Source organism: Loxodonta africana, chromosome 3 (assembly GCF_030014295.1).
Source record: "Loxodonta africana isolate mLoxAfr1 chromosome 3, mLoxAfr1.hap2, whole genome shotgun sequence".
In the NCBI taxonomy this organism is placed as follows: domain Eukaryota; kingdom Metazoa; phylum Chordata; class Mammalia; order Proboscidea; family Elephantidae; genus Loxodonta; species Loxodonta africana.
Genome location: NC_087344.1, coordinates 159,109,507 through 159,132,495, shown reverse-complemented (window position 1 = coordinate 159,132,495; position 22,989 = coordinate 159,109,507).

The window sequence follows — 22,989 nt, the reverse complement described above, 5'->3', positions numbered from 1 at the left end:
CTTTGGAGTTAGACCTAAAGTTGAAATCCTAACTGAACCCTTACTACATATACTGTGTGATCATGGGCAAATCAAAGCCACACAGTCTCTCTGAACCTCATTGTTAAATGGCCTGGCTCACTGGAAATGTTCAATAAATGGTAGTGGGTTTTGTTACAATGATACTATATTCATAATAATAAAGTAGTATTATTTTCTGAACTTTCCTTTGCAAATTTATCCCTCCCCTTGCATACCTCCTACTATGCCTATACACCTTATGTTCAAGTCGCATCCATTTGTCTACCCAGCAAATAGATTCTAGGTGTTCCAGGCACTGTTCCAGGCCCTGGAAATAGAGCAATGAATTAAACACACAAAAATTCCTGCCATTAACAGCTTCCATTTTAGTAGAGATAGACAGGCAATAAATAAGTCAATAAAATTTATGGTACAGCAACCAAGATGTCCCTCCATAGGTGAATGGATAGGCAAACTGTGGTAAATCCATACTATGGAGTATTATTCAGCAATAAAAAGAAAGAAGCTATCAAGCCAGGAAAAAACATGAAGGGACCTTAATTGCGTATTGCTAAGTGAAAGAAGCCAGTCTGAAAAAGCTGTATACTGTATGGTTCCAACTACAATGTGGCACTCTGGAAAAATGCAACATTATAAAGGTAGTAAACAGCTCTTTGGTTGCCGGGGGTTTAGGGCAAAAAAGGAAGGGAGGAATAGGTGAAGCACAGGGCATTCTTTGGGCAGTGAAACTCTTCTGCATGATGCTGTAATGGTGGACACATGACATTAAGGATTTGTTAAAAACCAATGGACTGAATGACACAGGGAGTAAACTCTAATGTAAACTATGGACTTAGTTAATAGCAATGTATCAGTTAACATTGGTTCATCAGTTGTAACAAATGTACCAAAGGAATACAAAATATTAATAATAGAAGAAACAGTGTGCAGAAGGTGAAGGGTATATGGGAACACCGTATTTCTTGCACAATTATTCTGTAAACCTAAAGCTGCTTTTAAAAAGTCTACTTAAAAATTAAATTTTGAAATGGCAAAGGCTTTGCCATCGAGTCAATTTTGACTCATAACAACCCTGTAGGCCAGAGTAGAATTGCCACATAGGGTTTCCAAGGAGTAGCTGGTGGATTTGAACAGGCGGCCTTTTGTTTAGCAGCCAAGCTCTTAACCGCTGTGCCGCCGGTGGTTAAGATTTATGTATATGTGTGTATGTACTTACCACAATAAACAACAAAACTTTGTACTGCATTGGTTCTCAAAAAGGAACCCTGGTAGCAAAGTGACTAAAGTGCTCAGCTGGTAATAGAAAGGTTGGGGGTTCAAACTCAACAGCTGATCTTCGGGAGAAAGATATGGCAACGTGCTTCTGTAAAGATGTACAGCTTTGGAAACCCTGTGGGGCAGTTCTACTCTGTGCTATAGAGTCGCTGTGAGTCAGAATTCAACTTGATGGCAGTAGGTGTTTTGGTTGGTTCTCAAAGTGTGGCTCCTAGACCAGCATTATCAGCATCTCCTAGAACTTGTTAGAAATGCAAATTATCACATCTGCTGATCCCACCACATTTGGAGCAAAGGAGAATGAAGAAAACCAAAGACACAAGGAAAATATTAGTCCAAAGGATTAATGGACCACATGAACCATAGCCTCCACCAGCCTGAGCCCAGAAGTACTAGACGGTGCCCTTCTTCCACCATGACCGCTCTGTCAGGGATCACAGTAGAGGGTCCCAAGCAGAGAAGGAAAAAAACGTAGAACAAAATTCAGATTCACAAATAAGACCAGACTTACTGGTCTGACAGAGATTGGAGAAACCCCCAACACTAGAACCCCTGGACACACTGCTAACTCAGAACTGAAGCCACTCCAGAAGTTCACCTTTCAGACAAGATTGTTGTTGTCAGGTGCTGTCAAGTTGGTTCTGACTCATAGCGACCCTATGCACAACAGAACGAAACACTGCCTGGTCTTGTTCCATCCTCACAATTGTTGCTATGTTGCGCCCATTGTTGCAGCTACTGTGTCAATCCATCTGGTTGAGGGTCTTCGTCTTTTTAAATTTTTTTTTTCTCTACTTTACCAAACGTGGTGTCTTTCTCCAGGAACCGATCCCTCCTGATAAGATGTCCAAAGTCTGTGAGACATAGTCTCACCATCTCTGCTTCTAAGGAGCATACTGGTTGTACTTCCTCCAAGACAGACTTGTTTGTTCTTCTGGCAGTCCATAGTATATTCGACATTCTTCTCCAACACTACAATTCAAAAGCATCAATTCTTCCGTCTTTCTTATTCATTGCTCAGCTTTCACATGCATATGAGGCAATTGAAAATGCCATGGCTTGGGAGAGGCACACCTTAGTCCTCAAGGTGACATCTTTATTTTTTAACATTTTAAAGAGGTCTTTTGCAGCCAATTTGCCCAAAGTGATGCATCTTTTGATTTCTTGATTGCTGCTTCCATGGGTGTTGATTGTAGATCCAAATAAAATAAAATTCTTGACAACCTCAAGTTTTTCTCCGTTTATCGTGATGTTGCTTATTGGTCCGGTTGTGAGGATTTTTGTTTCTTTCTGCTGAGGTGTAACCCATACTGAAGGCTGTGGTCTTTGATCTTCGTCAGTAAGTGCTTCACGCCCTCTTCACTTTCAGCTAGCAAGGTTGTGTCATCTGTATCAGGCAGGCTGTTAATGACTCTTCCTCCAATACTGATGCCCCATTCTTCCTATAGTCCAGCTTCTCTGATTATTTGCTCACCATACAGATTGAGCAGGTACGGTGAAAGGATAAACCCTAACACACAACTTTCCTGACTTTAAGCCATGCAATATCCCCTCGTTCTGTTTGAATGACTGCCTCTTGGTCTATGTGCAGATTCCTCATGAACACAATTAAGTGTTCTGGAATTCCATTTTCCACAATGTTATCCATAATTTGTTATGATCTACAGTTGAATGCCTTAGCATAGTCAATAAAACACAGGTAAACATCTTTCTGGTATGTAAAAGACTGGAAGAGATCCATATTTATGCCTCTTCCCAAGAAAGATGACCCAACTGAATGTGGAAATTATCAAACAATATTGTTAATATCACATGCAAGCAAAATTTTGCTGAAGATCATTCAAAAGCGACTGCAGCAGTATATCTACAGTGACCTGCCAGAAATTCAAGCCAGATTTATAAGAGGACATGGAACCAGGGATATCATTGCTGATGTCAGATGGATCCTGGCTGAAAGCAGCCAAAGATTAGATGGGCCTATAAAACAAACAGTAACACTGGTGAGGAATGTGCTTCTTAGTTCAATCAAGTATATGAGAACAAATGGGCAACACCTGCCAAAAAGCAAAGACAGGAAGGCAGGAAATGACAGCAAAACTAGGCTAATGGACACAGAGAACCTGGGTTGTAAAGGGAAAGGGGGAAAATGCTGACATATTGTGGGGATTGCTACTAAAGTCACAAAATAATTTGTGTATAAGCTTTTGAGTGAAAAACTAATTTGCGTTGCAACTTTCACCTAAAACACACACACAAATAAACGCAAATTATCAGCCCCACGCTAGGCCTGCTGAATCAGAACTCTGGGAGTTGGGACCTAGCACGCTAGTTTAACAAGCCCTCCAGATGGCCCTGATACAGGCGCAGGCTTAACCACTGATAGGGTATGTCCGTGATGATCAGTGCTCTACGAAAAACTAAAGCAGGAAATAAGGATAGATGTGTCAGAGTAAGGAAAACAAACAAACAAACAAAAAACCAAACTCTTTGCCGTCAAATGACTCGACTCATAGTGACCCTGTAGGACAGAGTAGAACCACCCCATAGAGTTTCCAAGGAGCACCTGGTGGATTTGAACTGCTAACCTTTAAGTTAGCAGCTGTAGCAATTAACCACTATGCCACCGGGGTTTCCAGGATGGGGAAGGAGTCCGCAATTTTAAGCAGAGTGGCTACAAAGGCTTCACTCTGAAGGTGACATCTGCTCAAAGAAAGAGTGGGTCTCAAGGATTCCAGGAGAAGAGCACTCAGGCAGGGGGAATGGCAAACGCAAAGGCACTGAGGCAGCAGCCGGCCCGGGATGCTCAAGGAACAGCAAGGAGGCCAGCGCAGCTGGATGGGGGACAAGCAAGAAGAGGAAAGCAGGAGACATGGGAGAGGTCATGGGACTCCAGACTGTCTAGGGACTTGTAATCCATTGTAAAGAGGTTGACATTTATGTATTAAACCACCTATGCTGTTATTGTTAGCTGTCCCAGCTCATGCAACTCCACGTACAACAGGACAAAATGCTGCAGGCTCTGTGCCATCCCAATGATGAGTTGCAGATCAAACCATTGTGATCCACAGGGTTTTCATTGGGTGGTTTTTGGATGTAGATCACCAGGCCTTTCTTCCTAGTCTGTTTAATCTGTAAACCCCCTTGAAACCTGTTCAGCATCATAACAACATATAAGCCTCTACTGACAGATGGGCGATGGCTGTGCATGAGGTGCATTGGCCAGGAATGAATCCCAAGTCTCCCTCGTGGAAGGTGAGAATTCTACCACTGAACCACCAATGCCGCTTTGAACCACCCATCATTCCTCCAGAAACAGCCTGTCTTTTCCTGTATAAGCAAGAACCCTTCCCCAGCCCCCAAATACACTTGCTCTGCGTTCAGGGTCCTAGCCAATTCCTTCTCTTCCTTAGGCTTCCCAGATCCACTGCTCTCAGAATGAGCCTCTCCCACAAGCACTTTGATTCATCCTAAGCTAGACAGGAGCCCTGGTGGGGCAGTGGTTAAAAGCTCGGCTGCTAAGCAAAAGGTAGGCAGTTTGAATGCACCAGCTGCTCCATGGAAACCCTATGGGTCAGTTCTACTCTATCGTATGGGTTCTCTCAGAATTGACTCAATGGCAACAGGTTTGGCTTTCTCTGATTTTAGCTAAAACATACCATTGCCTGAATGCAGGGGTTTGTGAGCCCTATTGGATTGTGTCCTCCTAAAGCAGAAACTCAGCCATTTTCCTCCTTGATCCCCTGTGCTTATCACAATGTTTGTGCATTGCAACTGCCCCATAAATATTGACTGAATTCGTTTTAAGTTTTCAGGATAGAAACCAACAGATTATTGGCAGTCAGTAAATATTACAAATTCCGCCAATGATTTTGCAATACTCTCTGTCAAAGGTAGGAGAAAAAGAACTCTTAGGTGTATTCTCAAACCACCAAGGCAACTTGAATTAGGTTGAAGGACTCACCCAGAGTTTGGCCAAAATCAGCACCAAAACCAAAAAAAACAAACCCCATTGCCTTCAAGTTGATTCTGACTTATAATGACCCTATAGGGCAGAGTAGAACTGCCACATGGAGTTTCCAAGCCCGTAATCTTTTGGAAGCAGACCACCACGTCTTTCTCCCATGGAGCAGCTGGTGGGTTGGAACCACTGACCTTTCAGTTGGCAGCAGAGCACTTAAACACTGCACCATCAGGGCTCCTTAAAACCAGCACAGTCACTCCTTATTCCTAGCTGCTTTCTCTTTGTACCTAATGGCTTGGGTAGCAAATCAAAAACCAAACCCATTGTCATCAGGTTAATTCCAACTTACCTGAGTATTGCCGTAGAGTATCATCAGTTTATTGCTAGCATTGAGCCAAAACAGACCAAGTTGGGAAGTGGCATGAAAAGACGATGGGCATTAGAATTAGAGCTGAGTTTGAATCCTAGCCCCATTGTGTACACAGAGACTCTTACCTTTTATTATATTATAAACCGCTTTAGCATCTGGTGAATCCTAAGGACCTCTTCTCAGTATGAGGCTTATAAATGCATAAAATAAAATTTGTAGGATTACAGAGGAAACAAGTTTTATTGAAGTTATGTTCAAAGTTATCAGAACATTTTTTAAAAATGTGTTTTATAATAGTATCTCTGAGTCTTTGCTAGTACATGAAGTAACAAAATCTAGAGGCAAATGTCTAATAAGTACCCAATTTATGATGTAATGATGAGCATAAATGTTATTTCCAGATCTCCATAACAACTGTAATATGATATATTATCTGTGATTTATATTACAACTGTAGATATAGGCACTGCTATTACTACCGTGGTTTGTGGCTTACATTCATGATTGAACGAAATGCCAAAATTCAGGTTGACTCTATTTGGTGGCAGGAAAAATACTTGTTTCCATCCTAGTTCACCCTGAATTCTATGCAAAGACCTTTTGACCCCAGCATACAACCAGGGGTGAATTACTTTACCTCTCTAAATTTCGATATGCATATCTGTAAAATGATGCATGATAGATGGCAGCTATTGGTGTTATTATTAGTAATAGTAAGTAATTATGGACTTTTCATAAATAGCCTGGAATGTACTCTGGGACAGCTCTTGGTTATAATCAGAGTCAGCTCTATAAATTGACCCAGTAGGCATTCAGCCTCTTAAGTCAAGAATTCCTACCACCAAAAAGTCCCTAATTGTCTGGAAATTTCACCTGTAGAGAAGCATGCATGATTTGGGCCTGAAAGGCTTTTGGCTTCAAGAGACTCCTAGTAGACAGTAAGTATTCCCAATGAACTATCACCTAAACTCCTCAGGAAAGGGGACATTTGCTAGCTCAGGAGGGAACATGAGTGGCTAAGAAAAGGTGACACATACTACCCCCAATTCCCTTTTTTCAGAAGATCCTTTGTGGAGACTGAGTTGTTTGTGGAACGAGATCATATTCAGTTATATTCTCAGTCTCAAACGGGGTTTTCCAAAAGCTCAGTGGTGTCCGATTATAATTTGTAGGCGCCTACTTATCCCAAGTATCTTAATCCATTCTCTAGTGGGTTTCCATCCTAAAATAGTATCTATACGTTGTTTGCATGACCTTAATTTGGTTTTCAAGCACCTGAGATAAAGGTGCTTTCCTCTGGGCCAACCCTCCAGGACTGATCCCTTCATGGACTTCGTGATTTCTTCTTCGAACTCTATAGTATAGTGCTTCCCAAACTTTAATATGCCTCAAAATCACGTGGAAAACCCATTAAAGCACAGATTGCTGGGCCCCAACCCCAGAGAATCTGATTCAATAGAGTCTGGAGTAGGGCCTGAGAATTTGTGTTTCTAACAAAAGCCCAAGTTTCTTTATCTCTATGAGCCTGGTTTATTCATACTTAAGCCAAGATAATAATACCTTCTTTAAGAGGTGTTGAGAGCATTAGGAAAAATAAGATATGTATATGTATTCAAAGCTCTAAACCCCTAATAGAAATTTAAGAGCTGTTAATTCCCATGATGGGGAGATTGTTATGGGAAGAAAGGAAAGATGTCAGAGAAAGCTTTCTGGAGATGACACTACAGCAGAGCCTTGAAGAACCAATAGAAATTAGCTGGGGGAGAAGGGAATGCAGGGTACTTCCAGCATAAACAGCAAAGCGTAAAGGCTGGGCCGCATGAAAACACATAGATAATTCAGAAAGCTGCCAGAAGTTCCACTTGGCCGAAGCAAGTACATATATCAAGTGTACATACGTAGGGTTTGATAACAAGGCCCTTTTGTGGCATACTAAAGGGCTTGAATTCTGTTCTGAAAGAGATGGAAAACCACTGAAGTTCTTCAAGCAGGCCAGTGACATGAAGTAGGGCTAGCAGGAAAGGAAGGGGTCTAGGTCGATAGCCTGTGTCTTGCTTGAGTTTGTGTGTAGGTGATGGTTGAATCCATCAGGGTGTACCACAGAAGGAAAGGCTGGTTAGAGAGAGAAGATAATGAGTTAAATTTTGGCTATATCAAATTCAAGGCACCTGTATGACACCCACATAGACATACCAACAGGTAGTTAGAAACGTGAATTTAAATGTGTTGGGAAAATTTAGAATTACAGATTTAGACAATGTCAACGTATAGGTGGAAGTTACATCCACGAGAATAGATGAAATAGCTCAGGGAGCATGCAGCCTGAGAGAAGACCCGGGGACAGAAATCTGGAGAACACCAACATTTAAGAACAACCTCCACAGAGCTCAAATCAAGGTTAAGTGGGCAGAGCCCCTATTTCCTATTCTCACCATATGTACGCAAACAAAAAAACAACTCTGGTTTAAATGAACATCAAGGTCACCCTTGGACAATGGTGCTCAAAACTTCTACCACTTGGATAGCAATACAAGGTAATATCAAGAACATGCTATAGGGGACTTGAAGGGCACTGGAAGGGAAAACAGGCACTGACAATAATTGGGAGGTGAATGTAATCTTGAGCACTGCCCTCTCCTCATTCCTCAGTTGCTACAGTCCCTAAAGATATAAGTCCAGGAACAGCTATCTCAGTTGGTCATCCTCTAGGGATGGCTCTGTTCTTCAAGAATTTTTGCATTATCTCTTGATTTGCATAGCTCAGAAAAACAATACCCAGGGAAAAAGATGTTGTGAACCATAAGTCATCATAAAAAAAAAAAAAAAAAAATGCCATTCACCTTTTGCTTCCTTAAGACAAAAAGACACCAACACTAATCCAATATCATCTTGCGAATGTTATCATCCTGGGCTTGGCCAAACCACCACAAACCAGTGGAATCCAGCTTCAGCCCAGCCCTGAGCAGAGCCAGGCCAGTCAACAAGGACAGCAGCTCCGAAAGTTCAACATTACTCTCTGCCAGAGGCTTCTGAGCAGTCTGGCCCACAGGTGAGCAAATTCAAAAGCACGCCCTGTGAGCCTGGGTAAGAGTAAAATCAGTGGATGGAGAAAACTGGAAGGGAGTTTGGGCTCTTTCAATGTGGGACAGAACAACAGAGGAGCAACTGGAGAAGCTCACAGGGAGAAGGAAATGTTCCACCTCACGTAGGACACACACAGTTAGGCCACAATCCAAGTGCATCTGCGTGCAACCTGGTCTCCCCTTACGGAAATCCAGTGTCGACAAAAATCCAAACCTACAGATAAATTAGGGGACAATTTCAAAGGTATTTGTTGCTGGTTTTTTCCCTAAATAGTTAGGCATGATTTCATGCATGAAAATTCTTTCTGCCCTTGTTTTGGGGAATACATTCTGCAAATGATGGGGAACACTTGTGTTATTTATTTATTAATAATTCATGAGCCTTAGTTATCTTCAAGCCCTGGTGGCATAGTGATTAAGAGTTCAGCTACTAACCAAAACGTCAGCAGTTTGAACCTACCAGCCGCTCCTTAGAAACCCTATGGGGCAGTTGTACTCTGTCCTATAGGGTCGCTTATGAGTCAGAATCGACTAGACAGCAACAGGTTTGGATTTTGGGCTCCAGTTATCTTCAGAGAGGTTTTCTTAGGAAGAGACCCTGGGGCCTAAGTCTTGAGAGAACATAAGCCTCATCCTGATTTCAGAGAGATTAGGGGCTGAGTTTATAGGTTCAGAAAGGGGACTGAAGGTGGAATAGGATTGTCACAGGCTAGGAAGACACAGGAAAAGTTTAATCAGAAGGAACGAAAACACAGTGTACGGATGGAAATCTGATCTCCTTAGGCCAATCTTTGTTATAGTTTGTGGAGGGGGCGGGAAAGAAGCAAATCTAAAATCACCAGGCTGTTGAAACACAACCGTAATGAAGCAAAAAGCCTTCCTGGAGACGGGAATGGATTGTCTGGCATCAGTAGACACCTGCGCGTGCCCAGGGACTGTGGTATTCAGGCTCTTAAGTGCCTTGGGCTGGAACATACTATTCTCACAGGTTGCATTCGTGAACTTTCTAGAAGAATTTGTTCCAGTTTGTTATTACCCCTTGGAATGTTAAGGCTTTAACTTTGAGTCTAAAGAGATCATCTCCCAAGGTTGTTGCTGCTGTTAGTCGCTGTCAAGTTGGCTCCGACTCACGGCAACCTTATGTATAACAAGAAGGAAATGTGGCCTAGTCCTGCACCTTCTTAATGATCCTCGGTGTACTCGAGTTCATTGTTGCAGTTATTGGATAGTGCCTTCCAATCTAGGGGGCTCATCTTCCAGCAGTATATCAGACAATATTTCGTTGTGATCCATAAAGTTTCACTGGCCAATTTTTGGAAGTAGGTCGCTAGGGTTTTCTTTCTAGTCTGTCTTAACTTGGAAGTTCCCCCTGAAACCTGTCCACCATGGGTGACCATGCTGGCATTTGAAATACCAGTGGCATAGCTTCCAGCAACATGCAAGCCACCACAGTATGACAAACTGACTTATGGGTGGTGACATTCCACAGTGTTCCATAAAAAAAGAGAAGGGAGAAAAGTCATAATGGGAGTTGGGATGGGAGCTTAAGCCGAATCTTGGCTCTGGTTCATTTTTGGCCTGAAGTTACCCAGGTGGGTGTGGCCACCCATTTGTCAATGAAAGCTTGGAATTCAAGGCCCAGAAAGACAAATGGTAAGAAAGTCCTTTACTTCGTGTTGTTTTAAAAAGTCAATATGTTTTTACAGAGGAGAGAAATTTTTCTCACAAGCCCCTCTACTACCAGCTATGGAGATGGATAAGAAACTCTTCTCCTCAGAAATAGATTTTGATTAAATACTTACCGGCCCGTTTAGGTAAAAATTCATTTTGGTGGAGTTGGAAAAGTTGCTTTGTTTGTTTGTCATGGGACATTTTCCTGAAGAAAACCTACACTGAATTGTGCCATATAAAAGCACAGTTATGCGTGTTACCTGGGAAGTAGGTTAGTCTAGCTCCCTTCCCTACACAGCTTCCCCTGCCCTTTCTGACACCTCCCTGGGACATCTCTGGGGACTCCAAACTCCTCAAAGCTCCTTTTGGAAACACTGAATGAATCAATATCACCAAGTGGCTGCCCCTGGCTTGGATTCCAGTGCACAATTAGGCTCAAAGGGTGGAGTGGCTCATTTTTCAGCAGAACCCAGTACTTTTCAGCTGATTTGGGAGCTAGAGTGCACATAGTGATTTGTGGTGCATGATGAGGCTAAAAATGGTCCCTTTAGTAACTGAATGGAGAAAATATTGAAATTGTCAAGGATTTCATTTTCCTTGGATCCATAATCTACACCAATGGAAGCAGTAGTCAAGAAGTCAGACGACTCATTGCATTGGGCAAATCTGCTGTAAAAGACTTCTTTAAAGCACCAAAAAGCCAAGATGTCACTTTGAGGACTGAGGTGCACCTGACCCAAGCCAAGGTGTTCTCAATCGCCTCGTATGCATGGCAAAGTTGGACAATGAATAAGGAAGACCGAAGAAGAATTGATGCCTTTGAATTATGATGTTGATGAAAAATACTGACTATACCATGGGTTGCCAGAAAAATGGACAAACCTTTCTTGGAAGAAGTACAGCCAGAATGCTCCTTAAAAACAATGGTGGTGAAATTTGGTCTCATATACTTTGGACATGTTATCAGGAAGGACAGTCCCTGGAGAAGGACATCATGCTTGATAAAGTGGAGAGTCAGTGGAAGAGCGGAGGACCCTCAAGGTGATGGACTGACACAGCGGCTGCAATGAGGGGCTCAAGCCTGGCAATGATTGTGAAGACGGTGCAGGACTAGGCAGTGTTTCGTTCTATTGTACGTGGCTTCTCCATGACTTGGAGCCGATTCAACAGCAACCAACAACAGTGACTAAGTAGCTCCTCCCTAAGATAGGAGCTACTGGTGGTCCTCTTGGTACCTATGGTGTACAAGTCCCAAACCAGTAAGGGCCTCCTCAGACTGTCTTCTTGGGGTCCCTCTATTATTCATTGTCAGCAAGTACAAATAATGCCTAAATTACAGAATTACACCTTTGGACTAAATTTGTCTTTTCTAGAATGAATATCTCCTTAATACTTACACCAAAAACTAATTAATGTGTTCTGATTTGGGAAAAAGAGAGAAGGGTTACCTTATTTCCAAGCATCTTGTGTCCAAGGGCCCATTTTATAATTGATGTTGCTTAACTACACACGTGAAGATTAATCAAAGGTCAAATATTTTGTTGCATATATATTTACCACAATTTTTAAAAATACTAAGAAAAAAAAGGAACCCATTTTAGGTTGTCTACTTGTCACTCCTGAATAATTAAAAGTCCAAGTCACATATGTCACTGAAAAAAAAAAATTTTTTTTTTTTTTGTCACTGAAGGGACCTATAATTACCATCCAAGCATAAGCATTAAAAAAAAAAAAAAGCATTAGAGTCTCTAAATTGACTCAGATTATTCTTGAAAGGATGGTAAGGCAGAGAGAGAGACCTTAGCCTAATTTTTAATTGGAAAAAATAAACTTTTGTGTTTTCATAGGTTTTTTTTTTTTTTTCTTATTAAGAGCTAAAAACACCTTTAAGGTAAACTCACAGGTTAAATGACACAGCCGTCTTGTAGATTGCTTGCCGGGTTTTGAGAAAGTAGAGATGGTGTGACCCACGTGGTAGACAATGGAAGACACTTCATGTGGTGTTGGAATCTTACACTGCATCCTGCCAATAAGGAAACTGAGGTGCAGGGGGGTAAAGACACTTTCTTCACGTCACCCAGCTAGTTAATTGTAGGACAGGAACTAGGACTCCCTTGTCATGGCTCCATATTCGGTGTTTTTCCTACTACATTGTATCATAATATCAAAACAATTAGCAAATGTCTTTCCAAACTGCCGATTTGGTGACAGTGTAATTCCGATAGTGCTCATCAGGCAGGTTTACATGCAGCTAACCAGGAGCTCCTGCGTCAGTTACGTCCTGAACACACGCATTATAAAAGGAATGATCCTTAGGCTTTAAAACGTCTTTCTCACTTGCTGGGCCTCTGTGGACATGATGGAAGGATTAGGGTAATCCTGAAAGGCCAGAGGGGGCAGAAGGCCAGAACGCAGGGGTCGTACTGCAGTGGAAGGAGGCAGGGTGGGGTAGCCAGCAGCTCTCACCTCTGGAACACATTAGAATCACTCAGAGGAATTTTTAAAAAGACCAGTGCCAGCCTCCACCTCCAAGGACTGTGACTTCTATGGCCTGGGGTGGGGCCCCGGCACTGGTGTCTGCCAATGTTTCTTTGGTACTTTATGTGTGCAGATAAGGTTGAGAACCACTGGGGAGTAAAGCTTTGGTGTCAGACAAAGCTGGGTTTAAAGCCCCTGTCTTAATTTCTCAGTGCTACTGTAACAGAAATACCACAAGTGGGAGGCTCTGGGGAACAGAAATTTATTTTCTGACAGTTTAGGAGAATAGAAGCAGGAATTTAGGGCACTGGCTCTAGGGGAAGGTTCTTTCTGTTGGCTTTGGGGGAAGATCTTAGTCACTTTCAGCTTCTTTTCCTCAATTCCTCGACGATTTTCATGTGGCATTCATTGTCTCCTCTTTGTCCTTACTTGCCTCTGTGTCTAGTCCACTCTTTTGACATCTCAAAAATGATTAGGTTTAAGACAAACTCTGCACTGATAGGGCCTCGTTAGCATAACAAAGAAAATCCTATTCTAAATGGGATTACATCTACAGGTATAAAAAATCCAAATCCGCTGCTGTCAAGTCAATTCCGACTCATAGTGATCCCATAGGACAGAGTAGAACTGCCCTTTAGAGTTTCCAAGGCTGTAATCTTTATGGAGACAAACTGCTACATCTTTCTCCTGCAGAGTGGCTGGTGTGTTCAAACCACCGACCTTTTGGTTAGCCACCAAGTGGTTTAACCACCGTGCGGCCAGGGCTTGGGGGTTAGGATTCCAACACATATTTTGGGGGACACATTTCAATTCTAACAGTCCCCAAGTCTGCCATACATACCATACTTATCCTTTCTCCACTTCCTTTATGTATTAAAAAATAAAATCTTACCCCATTGGGTTGCTGTAAGCATTAAATTAGATTAGTATACAAAGCACATAGTAGTTTCTCAATAAATTCGACCCCTCTTTTTTCCCTACAGTTAGGTGGTAATAGGAAATAAGAAGCCTGAAGTTATCCAGTGAAGAAGAAAAGGAATCAGGATCAGTATAGTGTAGGGCCTGCCATCGTTAAAGGTGCTTGGTACAGGATCCAAACTCAACTCCATAGCTTTCCGATTCCATCTCAGTGACCCTATAGGACAGAGTAGAACTGCTCCATAGGGTTTCCAAGATGTGGCTGGTAGATTTGAATTTTCGACCTTTTGGTTAGCAGCCATAGCTCACTATAGCTTTTAACCAGTGTGCCACCAGGGCTCCGGTACAGGATCAGTATATCTGAATTCTCCATTGCCCTCTGCTTTCTCTCTTTTTATCTGAATAAATATCCATGTAAACCAAAGGCTGGGCACATTTAATCCCCCAGGGTGTGGTACTATCCATTCCGTGATTTACATTGCATTGTTCAGGTTGGGCAGCTTCCTGTACCTTACAATTTTACAGGCTTTTTGTTTGTGACCATTAAGCCATCAGTAGAATCTCTTTAGGGGATAGAGTGAAGGCAGGAGGAGATCTGCTAGGGGCAGGGATATCTATCAAAAATGTACTTTGGGCCACTTCTACCTGCATGAGGTGACTCTATCAACCAGACCTTACACAATGTTCAGATGGGAGTACAGATAATTCAACATGGTCCTTCCCAGAGGCATCAAATACCATTTCCACTCCCGTCTTTGAACACACAGCATATGGAAAATTCTAGTGCCACAAAGGCAGGGCATGGAACCAGAGTAAGTAAATAGTAACCAGTTGATGTCTATTGTTCTTGGAGTCACCTCTGTAAAAAAAAAAAAAACCAAAAAACGAGAACTGTACTCCAGGCTTGGTTTCTCTCTGTTTCTCTTGTACTTCCTTCAGCTTGCACATCAGAATTAAATTCAAAGCTCTCACCATCTGGACACTTGATCCTCTACCGGCAATCTTGACCACTATTTGGCGTTGACCTTGTGTCTAGTGGCAACTTGTATGGTCCTTTCAGCAAGGAGGCTGCTTTTGCTCCACTGTGGGGTGTTTGCAGCCTTTTATTCTTGTGCCTGCCTTTGTATGTAGCTTCCACCCAGGCTCCTGGGCCAAGTCCCTGGTGTGGGGTTCTTTTCCATTACTGACACCATTTGATAGCCACAACTGGGATACCACAATGGGGACTGGATTCCCCATGTCTGGCTGCAGGCTCTACTTCATGCAGGAAGCTTTGTCCCACATCACAGTTCAGCTCAGGTGGGAGATGGGTGGAGCTTGGTGTGTGGAGGCAATGGTGGGCTTTGGTGCAGCACAATACTCCCAGTACACAGTTGCTCAGGGGCCTTCCAGTCCACCATTCAGCTGCCTACTGCTGCTTCTGCTGCTGTTTTTGTTGGGCAACTCTCTGCAGCTCTGTTTAGAATATTTAAACAGACAAGATGACCCCAGAAAACCCCGCTCAGGGACTCGTGGCCTTTGTCCCTTCCTCTCACCCAGCATCCCACCTCCCCGCCCTGTTCCCTGCAGTATCAAGCACATGCACCATTCAAGTGTGCAACTATTTTTACTAAAGGGTGAAGGGTTCTCAAGGTACAAACTATATTTAGAAGAGGTTAGAGTTCATCTTACACAATCAGTGAGGCACAGGTTTAAATCGTTTAAACAGCCTATCCTAGGCAATACCCATTTTCACTCCACTATGAATTAAATTTTCCAGTTCTAACCCTTCTTCTTTGAATTCAGCCAACATATTCCTCAAGGCTGCTGTTCTCTACAAGACAGAGAGTCCTTTTCTTTTGGGGCTTCAGTTCCCTCCCTTGGTCTCAGGTAGAGATTTTCTCTGATCATCTGAATTTTCGATTAGCAGAGATGTTTAAAGAAATGTCCGGCCAACTCTTTGGACAGGGATTGGACTGGATTGTAGGACAGAAAATTATACTGGTGAGGAGTGACCTTCTTGGCTCAAGTAGACACATGAGACTATGTGGGCAGCTCCTGTCTGGAGGGGAGATGAGAGGGCAGAGGGGGACAGAAGCTGGTTGAATGGACACAGGGAATACAGGGTGGAGAGAAGGAGTGTGCTGTCTCATTAGGGGGAGAGCAACTAGGAGTATATAGCAAGATGTGTATAAATTTTCGTGTGAGAGACTGACTTGACTGGTAAACTTTCATTTAAAGCACAATTAAAAAATAGAAATATCCAACGTAATCATTCCAGTGTTGAAAAAACTAGCCTAGAAATTCTTAAAAATGTAAATTATCCTCTTAGAGGCTTGACACTAGCTGACAACTGTGCTTGGCTTTTCAGGCCAATGTACTAAGAAAGAATTATGTTTGAGGGTGTTAAATTCTGCATAAAAATGAAGAGACTGGGCTCCGCAGTAGCACCTCAGCAGGAGCACGGTCAGAGACTAGGGTCCGTGACTGTGTGGGGGGCAATGGAATGCTTTTGCATGGCCTTTCTCCCTATGGTCTTGTGGTATCCACCAGGTGACTGGGTGGAACTATGCAAATAGGGTGCTTGTGGCCCACCAAGGGGATTGGACAGCTTGCTAATAATGCAAGTAAGGTGCATGGCATGCTTGTGAGGGTAAAGGACCATGCAAATGGGGTGTGTAGAATCCTGGTGAGGGGATTGGTCAGTTTTACCATCCTGCTGGGCTTAAGGTGAACAGCCCCAAAGGCAGAAATGGGAGGGGACCTCTCGGCCACCAAGAAGAAGAGATGAGAGCAGAGTGTGTCTTTTGGACCCAGGGTTCCTGTGCTGAGAACCTCTTACACCCAGGAGACAGAGAGAAAGAGCTGTAACACCAGAGGGGATGCAAGGCAGTGAGGAGCAGTGGCAGAGAAATAGTAACAGCAGACCCAGGAGACCAGCACCAGACAGTGCAGTGGGCTTCCCGGCCCAAAGAGTAAGTAGGTTGCAGTGGGTATGCCAATCCATGGGCAGGAGGCTTGCTGGCAGAGTGGGGTGCCCCTGAGCACTTATTAGTGGAGCTAACACTTATCCAAGGCCAAGGGCCAGAGAAAGCCCTGTCTGTAGGCACTGCTGAGAAGAGGCTGTCCTGATAGAAGAACCATATCCTGAGTCATCCCTGATCCTAAATTGTAACCTGTTATTTCCCTAATAAACCCCATAACTGTGAGTATGGTCTGTGAATTCTGGGTGGCCATTGCAATGAATTATCAAACCCAGCAGAGAAATAGAGAGTGCTGTGGGAGCAGAGGCGTAACTAAGGTATCACAGGTAGGGCGAATGCCCTGGGCGCCACTTGAGGAGGGGTGCCAATGAATAGTTTCTATCAGCTGTCACAGTTGGCATCGCCAGCTGTGAAAGACCATTCAGCAATTTAAAACTAATTGCCATAGGAGCTATTTTTCGTAGAAAGGCCTCTGCGTGGGAGGGATGGCGGAAGATTGGAGGGTGGCTGGTATGTCTGACCTCCGCCTCGCCTCGTAGGAATCAGCCTTGGGCTGTTTATACTCATAACGATTCTCTCTCCTTCCCCTTGTGAAGCTACATAAGGAGGTCACACGCCCCTGCCACACTGTTTTTATACTGTGTGACCATAATTCGCCCCCCAGATGGTCCTTCAGGAATGAGGGACTCATTCCCCCAGCTGCTGAGGGGCCTGCCTGCAAGTAGTCCTCAGCTGCCAGCCCTCTGTAAGAAGAGCCTCTGCTGAAGAGTCGTCTTGTCCAGGTCATGCTCCCTTCCTGGGTCAGCTGGCATCCAGCACCTTGTTGAAGTTGAGTTATAAAGTCTTGGTCCCCCTCAGCCAACTGAAGACAACTCTAAAGGAGCTTCCCAGCTTCACAGATCCCCTGGGAGGTTAGCCGAGGTCTTTGTTGAGATTACATCACAGCTTCCCCCTCTGCCTCATACAGGTGTAAATCTCAAGAGCACTTTCTACTACCTTTTCTGCATGCTGACCTTCATCTCAGAGATCCTGGGTGGTGAAAACAGCATACTTGGCTGCTAACATAAAGGTTGGAGTTCGCGCAGAGGTGCCCCGGAAGAAAGGCTGGGCAATGTACTTCTGAAAAATCAGCCATTGGAAACCCTATGGAGCACAGTTCTGCTCTGACACACTTGGGGTCACCATGAATCAGAACGGGCCCTACAGCAACTAGTACTGGTAATCTCTGTCTCAGAGTCTGCTCCCAGAAAAACCCAACCCAAGCCAAGGATCAGAAGGACTTAGTACCATTTCTTAAACTATGCAACATTCCCATGTCTGCTTGCTTGGTTACCACTGCGGCTAGCAGTAAAACTCTTAAAATGTAGCTTACACCCTTGCTGTCAAAAGTGCCCTCGGCAGAACAGGAAAACTGGTAATAGGGAACCCAGGGTTGAGAAGGGAGAGTGTTGACATGTCATGGGGTTGTTAACCAAGGTCATAGAACAATGTGTGTACTGTTTGGTGAGAAACTAGTCTGTTCTGTAAACCTTCATCTAAAGCACAATTTAAAAAAAAAGTGCCCTCGGCAGACCCAGCAGCATCAATATCTCAGTCCCCACCCCAAATTAACTAACCAGAATCCTGTATTTTAGCAAGATCCACCGATGATTCATATGCACAGTAACGTTTGCTAACACCGGCCTACATAATTAGGTGAGAAATGATTAAGGAAGAGCATTTGCTGCTAGTACAGATGAAGTATCACAGCCTCCTTTTTTTCTGCCCAAGAGGGCACTCTTTTTTAGTTCAGAAGTTACTTTTCCTACTAACAGGAGTTTTAAAACCCATTATTTTGCCAAGGCACAATCACAAACAAAAGGGCAGAAAACAGAGGCAGATGGTCAGATACCACATTGCTTGGGTTAGGGAACTGAGCTTTAATATTAAGCAAACAGAGGAAAAAACATGACTAGAGTAATAAATAAGAACCAGCGTTCCTCAGAGTCTAAGAGAAAGATGAGAACCCTGCCTTGCAATACAATAGATGAACTTTGAGCCTAAGCAGTGACTTAGAACTTTCCCAAATGATAATAAGGAACTTAATATAAGAAAACCTCCCGGAGTACAGGCACACACATAGGTGGGCGTGAGGATGAGTGCCTAACTGAACCAGCTCCACTCTCCTAGCCACACTGGCCAAAGATTCTCACCAGTTCTTCAGTGAGGAGGAACTAGTTTATATCAGATTGGCAAGAGTTTGTTGTAAGGAATGTGCTTAAGTGGTAAGGTGTTAATGAAATGCGTCCAGTGTTCTTGTTTCCTAGTGGGGATTCGGTCATTCTCAACAGATTCTTTTGTTGTTCTCATAAAGCATTGCACTAAACCATGTCTCTGGATTTCTTTATAGCTGAATATCTGGGCAGAGTTTGGCCTCCACCTGCCTCTTACAATACAAAGTCCTAGAACATAGAGTAGGTACAACCAGGTTAGTGACACTTGTAAAGAATGTTGCTTCGACATGATTTATTTATGTCTGGCTATAGCCTTTTCTTATTTAGGGGCAACAAGGAGAAAGGGAGGTGGGGAGACTCTTACCACAGCTAGCCCTGGTGGGACAGAAACCTTAAGGGAAAGTGTAAGTGTTAGCAGCTAACAAGACAGGAGATGTGTGAGGGGGGTCTAATTTCAGGTAAGATGGAGTAAATACACTCCATCCTGCTCTCCCATCGAATGCAGCTACAAACCCTGGACAGAATGCACCAAGTAGCTATCTGAGGATCCTGAAAAGGAAAAAGTAGCAGATGGGTTGCATAAAAAGACCAGAATTTAAAGAACCACTGAACCAGCAGTGAGTTTCCTATTTTTTTTTTTTATCCCCCAGTCTGGATTTGAGGCAGCCCCAAATTTGGAAGTGAGCACCAAGCATGGACAAGGCTCTCTCTAGTTCCAGCTCAAGGCAGAGTAAAGGAGACTAATGGCACTTACGGAGAGTGGAGAAAATCTCCTCTTCTTTTCTTTTTCTTTCTTTTCTCCATTCTCTAATGTCCCCGCAATTCTGTGGCACCGATGGCGGTGGCAGTGGTGGCAGTGGGGGCCCCTGGGGGAACTTTCTCTCTGACTGGAGGGGAGCTGTGGCCCCAAGACAACTGGAAAACTCCCCCTTACTTTTTTCTCTGAGCTCCCGCCACTTGGCCCCAGACATGGGCACATTCATAGAAATTGAGTAGTGTCTTAGTTATCTAGCTCTGCTGTAACAGAAATACCACAAGTGGATGGCTTTAGCAAAGAGAAATTTATTTCCTCACAGTCTAGTAGGATAAAAGTCCAAATTCAGGGCATCAGCTCCAGGGGAAGGCTCTCTCTGTCAGCTCTGGAAGAAGGTCCCCGCCATCCATCTTCCCTTGGTCTGGGAGCTTCTCAGGTGCAGGCACCACAGGTCTAAGGGACGTGCTCTGCTCCTGGCACTACTTTCTTGGTGGTATGAGGTCCCCAACTCTCTGCTTACTTCCCTTTCCTTTTATCTCTTGTAAGATAAAAGGTGGTGCAGGCCACATTCCAGGGAAACTCTCTTTATATTGGATCAGGGATGTGACCTGGTAAGGGTGTTACAATTCCACCCTAAATCTCTTTAACATAAAATTACAACCGCAGAACACTGGGAATCATGGCCTAACCAAGTTGATACACACATTTTGAGGAGGATGTAATTCAGTTCATGACATTCCACCCTTTGAGCACCAAAAAATCACATCCTTGCAACATGTAAAACATATTCACCCCATCATATCATAGCAAAAGTCTTAACTCCAAGTCCAAAATCCAAAAATTCCTCTTCATCTGTGAAATCTAGAATACAAGTTATCTGTTTCCAAAGTTACAATGGCAGAACAGGCACAAGCTAGACATTTCCATTACAAATGGAAGAAACTGCAGGGAAAGAAAGCATAACAGGTACCAAGCAAGTCAGCAGAACACGTTACATTATCCCTCAAGGCTTTGAAAATAATCGCCCGTTCTCTGAGACAATTTACACAATAGCCCTGCCCTCCAGCTTGTAGGTATTGGCCACACTCTCCAGATTCTGAGTGGAGACCCCTCGGCCCTGGGTTTCAGTTCCACTTTCCAGGCCCACCGGGACAGTAACTCTGCTCCCTTGGCTTTAGGCGTACAATTCTCCCAGTCCATTTGAGTGGCAACTCTACCCTTAGAAACACCAGAGGCCATGGCTCCATGCTTTGAAACCCTAGAGGTCCTGGCCATGCCTTTTGAGACTGAGACAGCTTGGCTTCTTGTGTTCCTTGTCTCTTCGGCTTCTGCTTCCTGGTTTCTTGGACTCTCAGCTCTCGGGCCTCAGGCCCACGCCTGCCCTGCTGGGGCAAGTATTCCAAAGCTTTGTAGCTCCACCAATAAGTGCCTACAGACACCCCACTCTGCCAGGAAGCTTCTTGCTCTGTGGGTCGGCTCCAGCACTGTCTGGTGCTAGTCTCCTGGTTCTGCTGCTGCCGGTTCACTGCTGCTGCTGCCAGTCCTCTGCTACTGTTTCTCACCATCTGTTCCTTCTCCAGTGTTAAGAGTTCTCCTCACTTCCTCCTGAATCTTCTATCCACTCAGTTTCAAAACCACTTCTACGTTTTAGGTATCTGTTAGAGTAGCACCCCACTCCCAGTACCAAATTTTGTCTTAGTTATCTAGTGCCATTAGAGAGACGCAAATCAAAACCACAATGAGACACCACCTCACCCCATTAGAATGGCAATGATCATAAAGGAAAATGATAGGTGTCTGTGAGGTTGTGAAGAAACTGGAACCCTCATCCATTGCTGGTAGGACAGTAAAATGGTACAATCACTGTGGGAAATACCTTGGCAGTTTCTTAGAAAGTTGAACATAGAACTACTGTATGACCCAGCTATTCCACTCTTTGGTATATACCCAAGAGACTTGAAAACAGAGTGGCTAATGGTCACATATAAAAAAAAAAAAAAGTTCAATGTTAATTGCAGCATTGTTCATGATAGCCCCAAGGTGGAAACAGCCAAAATGTCCAACAGATGAATGGATAAATAAAATGTGGTGCATACATATAATGAAATATTCAGCCATAAGAGAAATGAAGTCCTGATACATGCCACAACATGAATGAACCTTGAAACTATGCTGAGCAAAATCTGTCAATCACAAAAGGACACATGCTATATGATCTCACTTGTATGAAATAAGGGAATATATAGAAACCAGAAATTATTAGTGGCTTACCAGGGGTGAGAGAGAGGGGGAAAAGGGGAGTTTTTCTTAGGAAGCAGCGAGTTTATGTTAATGGTGGTGGAATAATTTGGAAAATCATAGTGAGAGTGGTTACACAACTTGAAGAATATAATCAATGTCACTGAATTGTACATGTGGAAATTGTTGAACTGATGTATGTTTTTTTGTGTATATTTTTACCACAATAAAAAAAAAGAAAATTTACTGAACAAATCAAGACAAATTATCTAACCTGAAAAACAGAAGAAAAAAAAGTTTTCAAAAAAAAGAGAAATGAATACAGCCTCAGGGAACAGTGGAATAATGCCCCAAAAAATGCAACATCCCTGTCATTAAAGTTCCAGAAGAAGAAGAGAAAGAGTGCAGAGCAGAAAAAAAATACTCGAAGCAATAAATAATGGATAAAATTTTCCCAAATTTGGCAAAAACCATGAACATACGGATTCAAAAACTCATCAAACTCCAAACAGGAAAAAATAATCCATGCCCAGGCACGTCATAATCCACTTGTTGACAACTAAGATAAAGAAAGCTCTTGAAAGAAGTCAGAGAAAAATGACATCTTACTTACAGGAGAGCAAAAATTGAAATGATTTTAGATTACTCATCAGAAATGACAAATCTGTAAAAGTAGGCAGAAAATTGCAAATTTTTACCCATCAAACTAACAGAAAGTTTTTGAATTGTTGCTGGCTGGTGTTAGGGTGTGAGCATATGCTAGTGGAAATAGGAATAAAAACAACCCTTGTAGAGAGCAATTAGGCATATCAATTGAGATGTTTCAACAAACAGATGCAGCGCCGGAGGTTGCATTAACTATCAAAATTTTAAATATGCATACCTTTTAACTCTGAATTCCACTTCTAGAAATTATCCTACAGAAATATTTGTACATGAGCTTACAGATGTTGTGACATTGTATATGGTAGCAAATAAATATATTAATTAATAAAGCATTAAAAATTATTAAAGATGAATGAATACTGAAATAAATTATAGAAC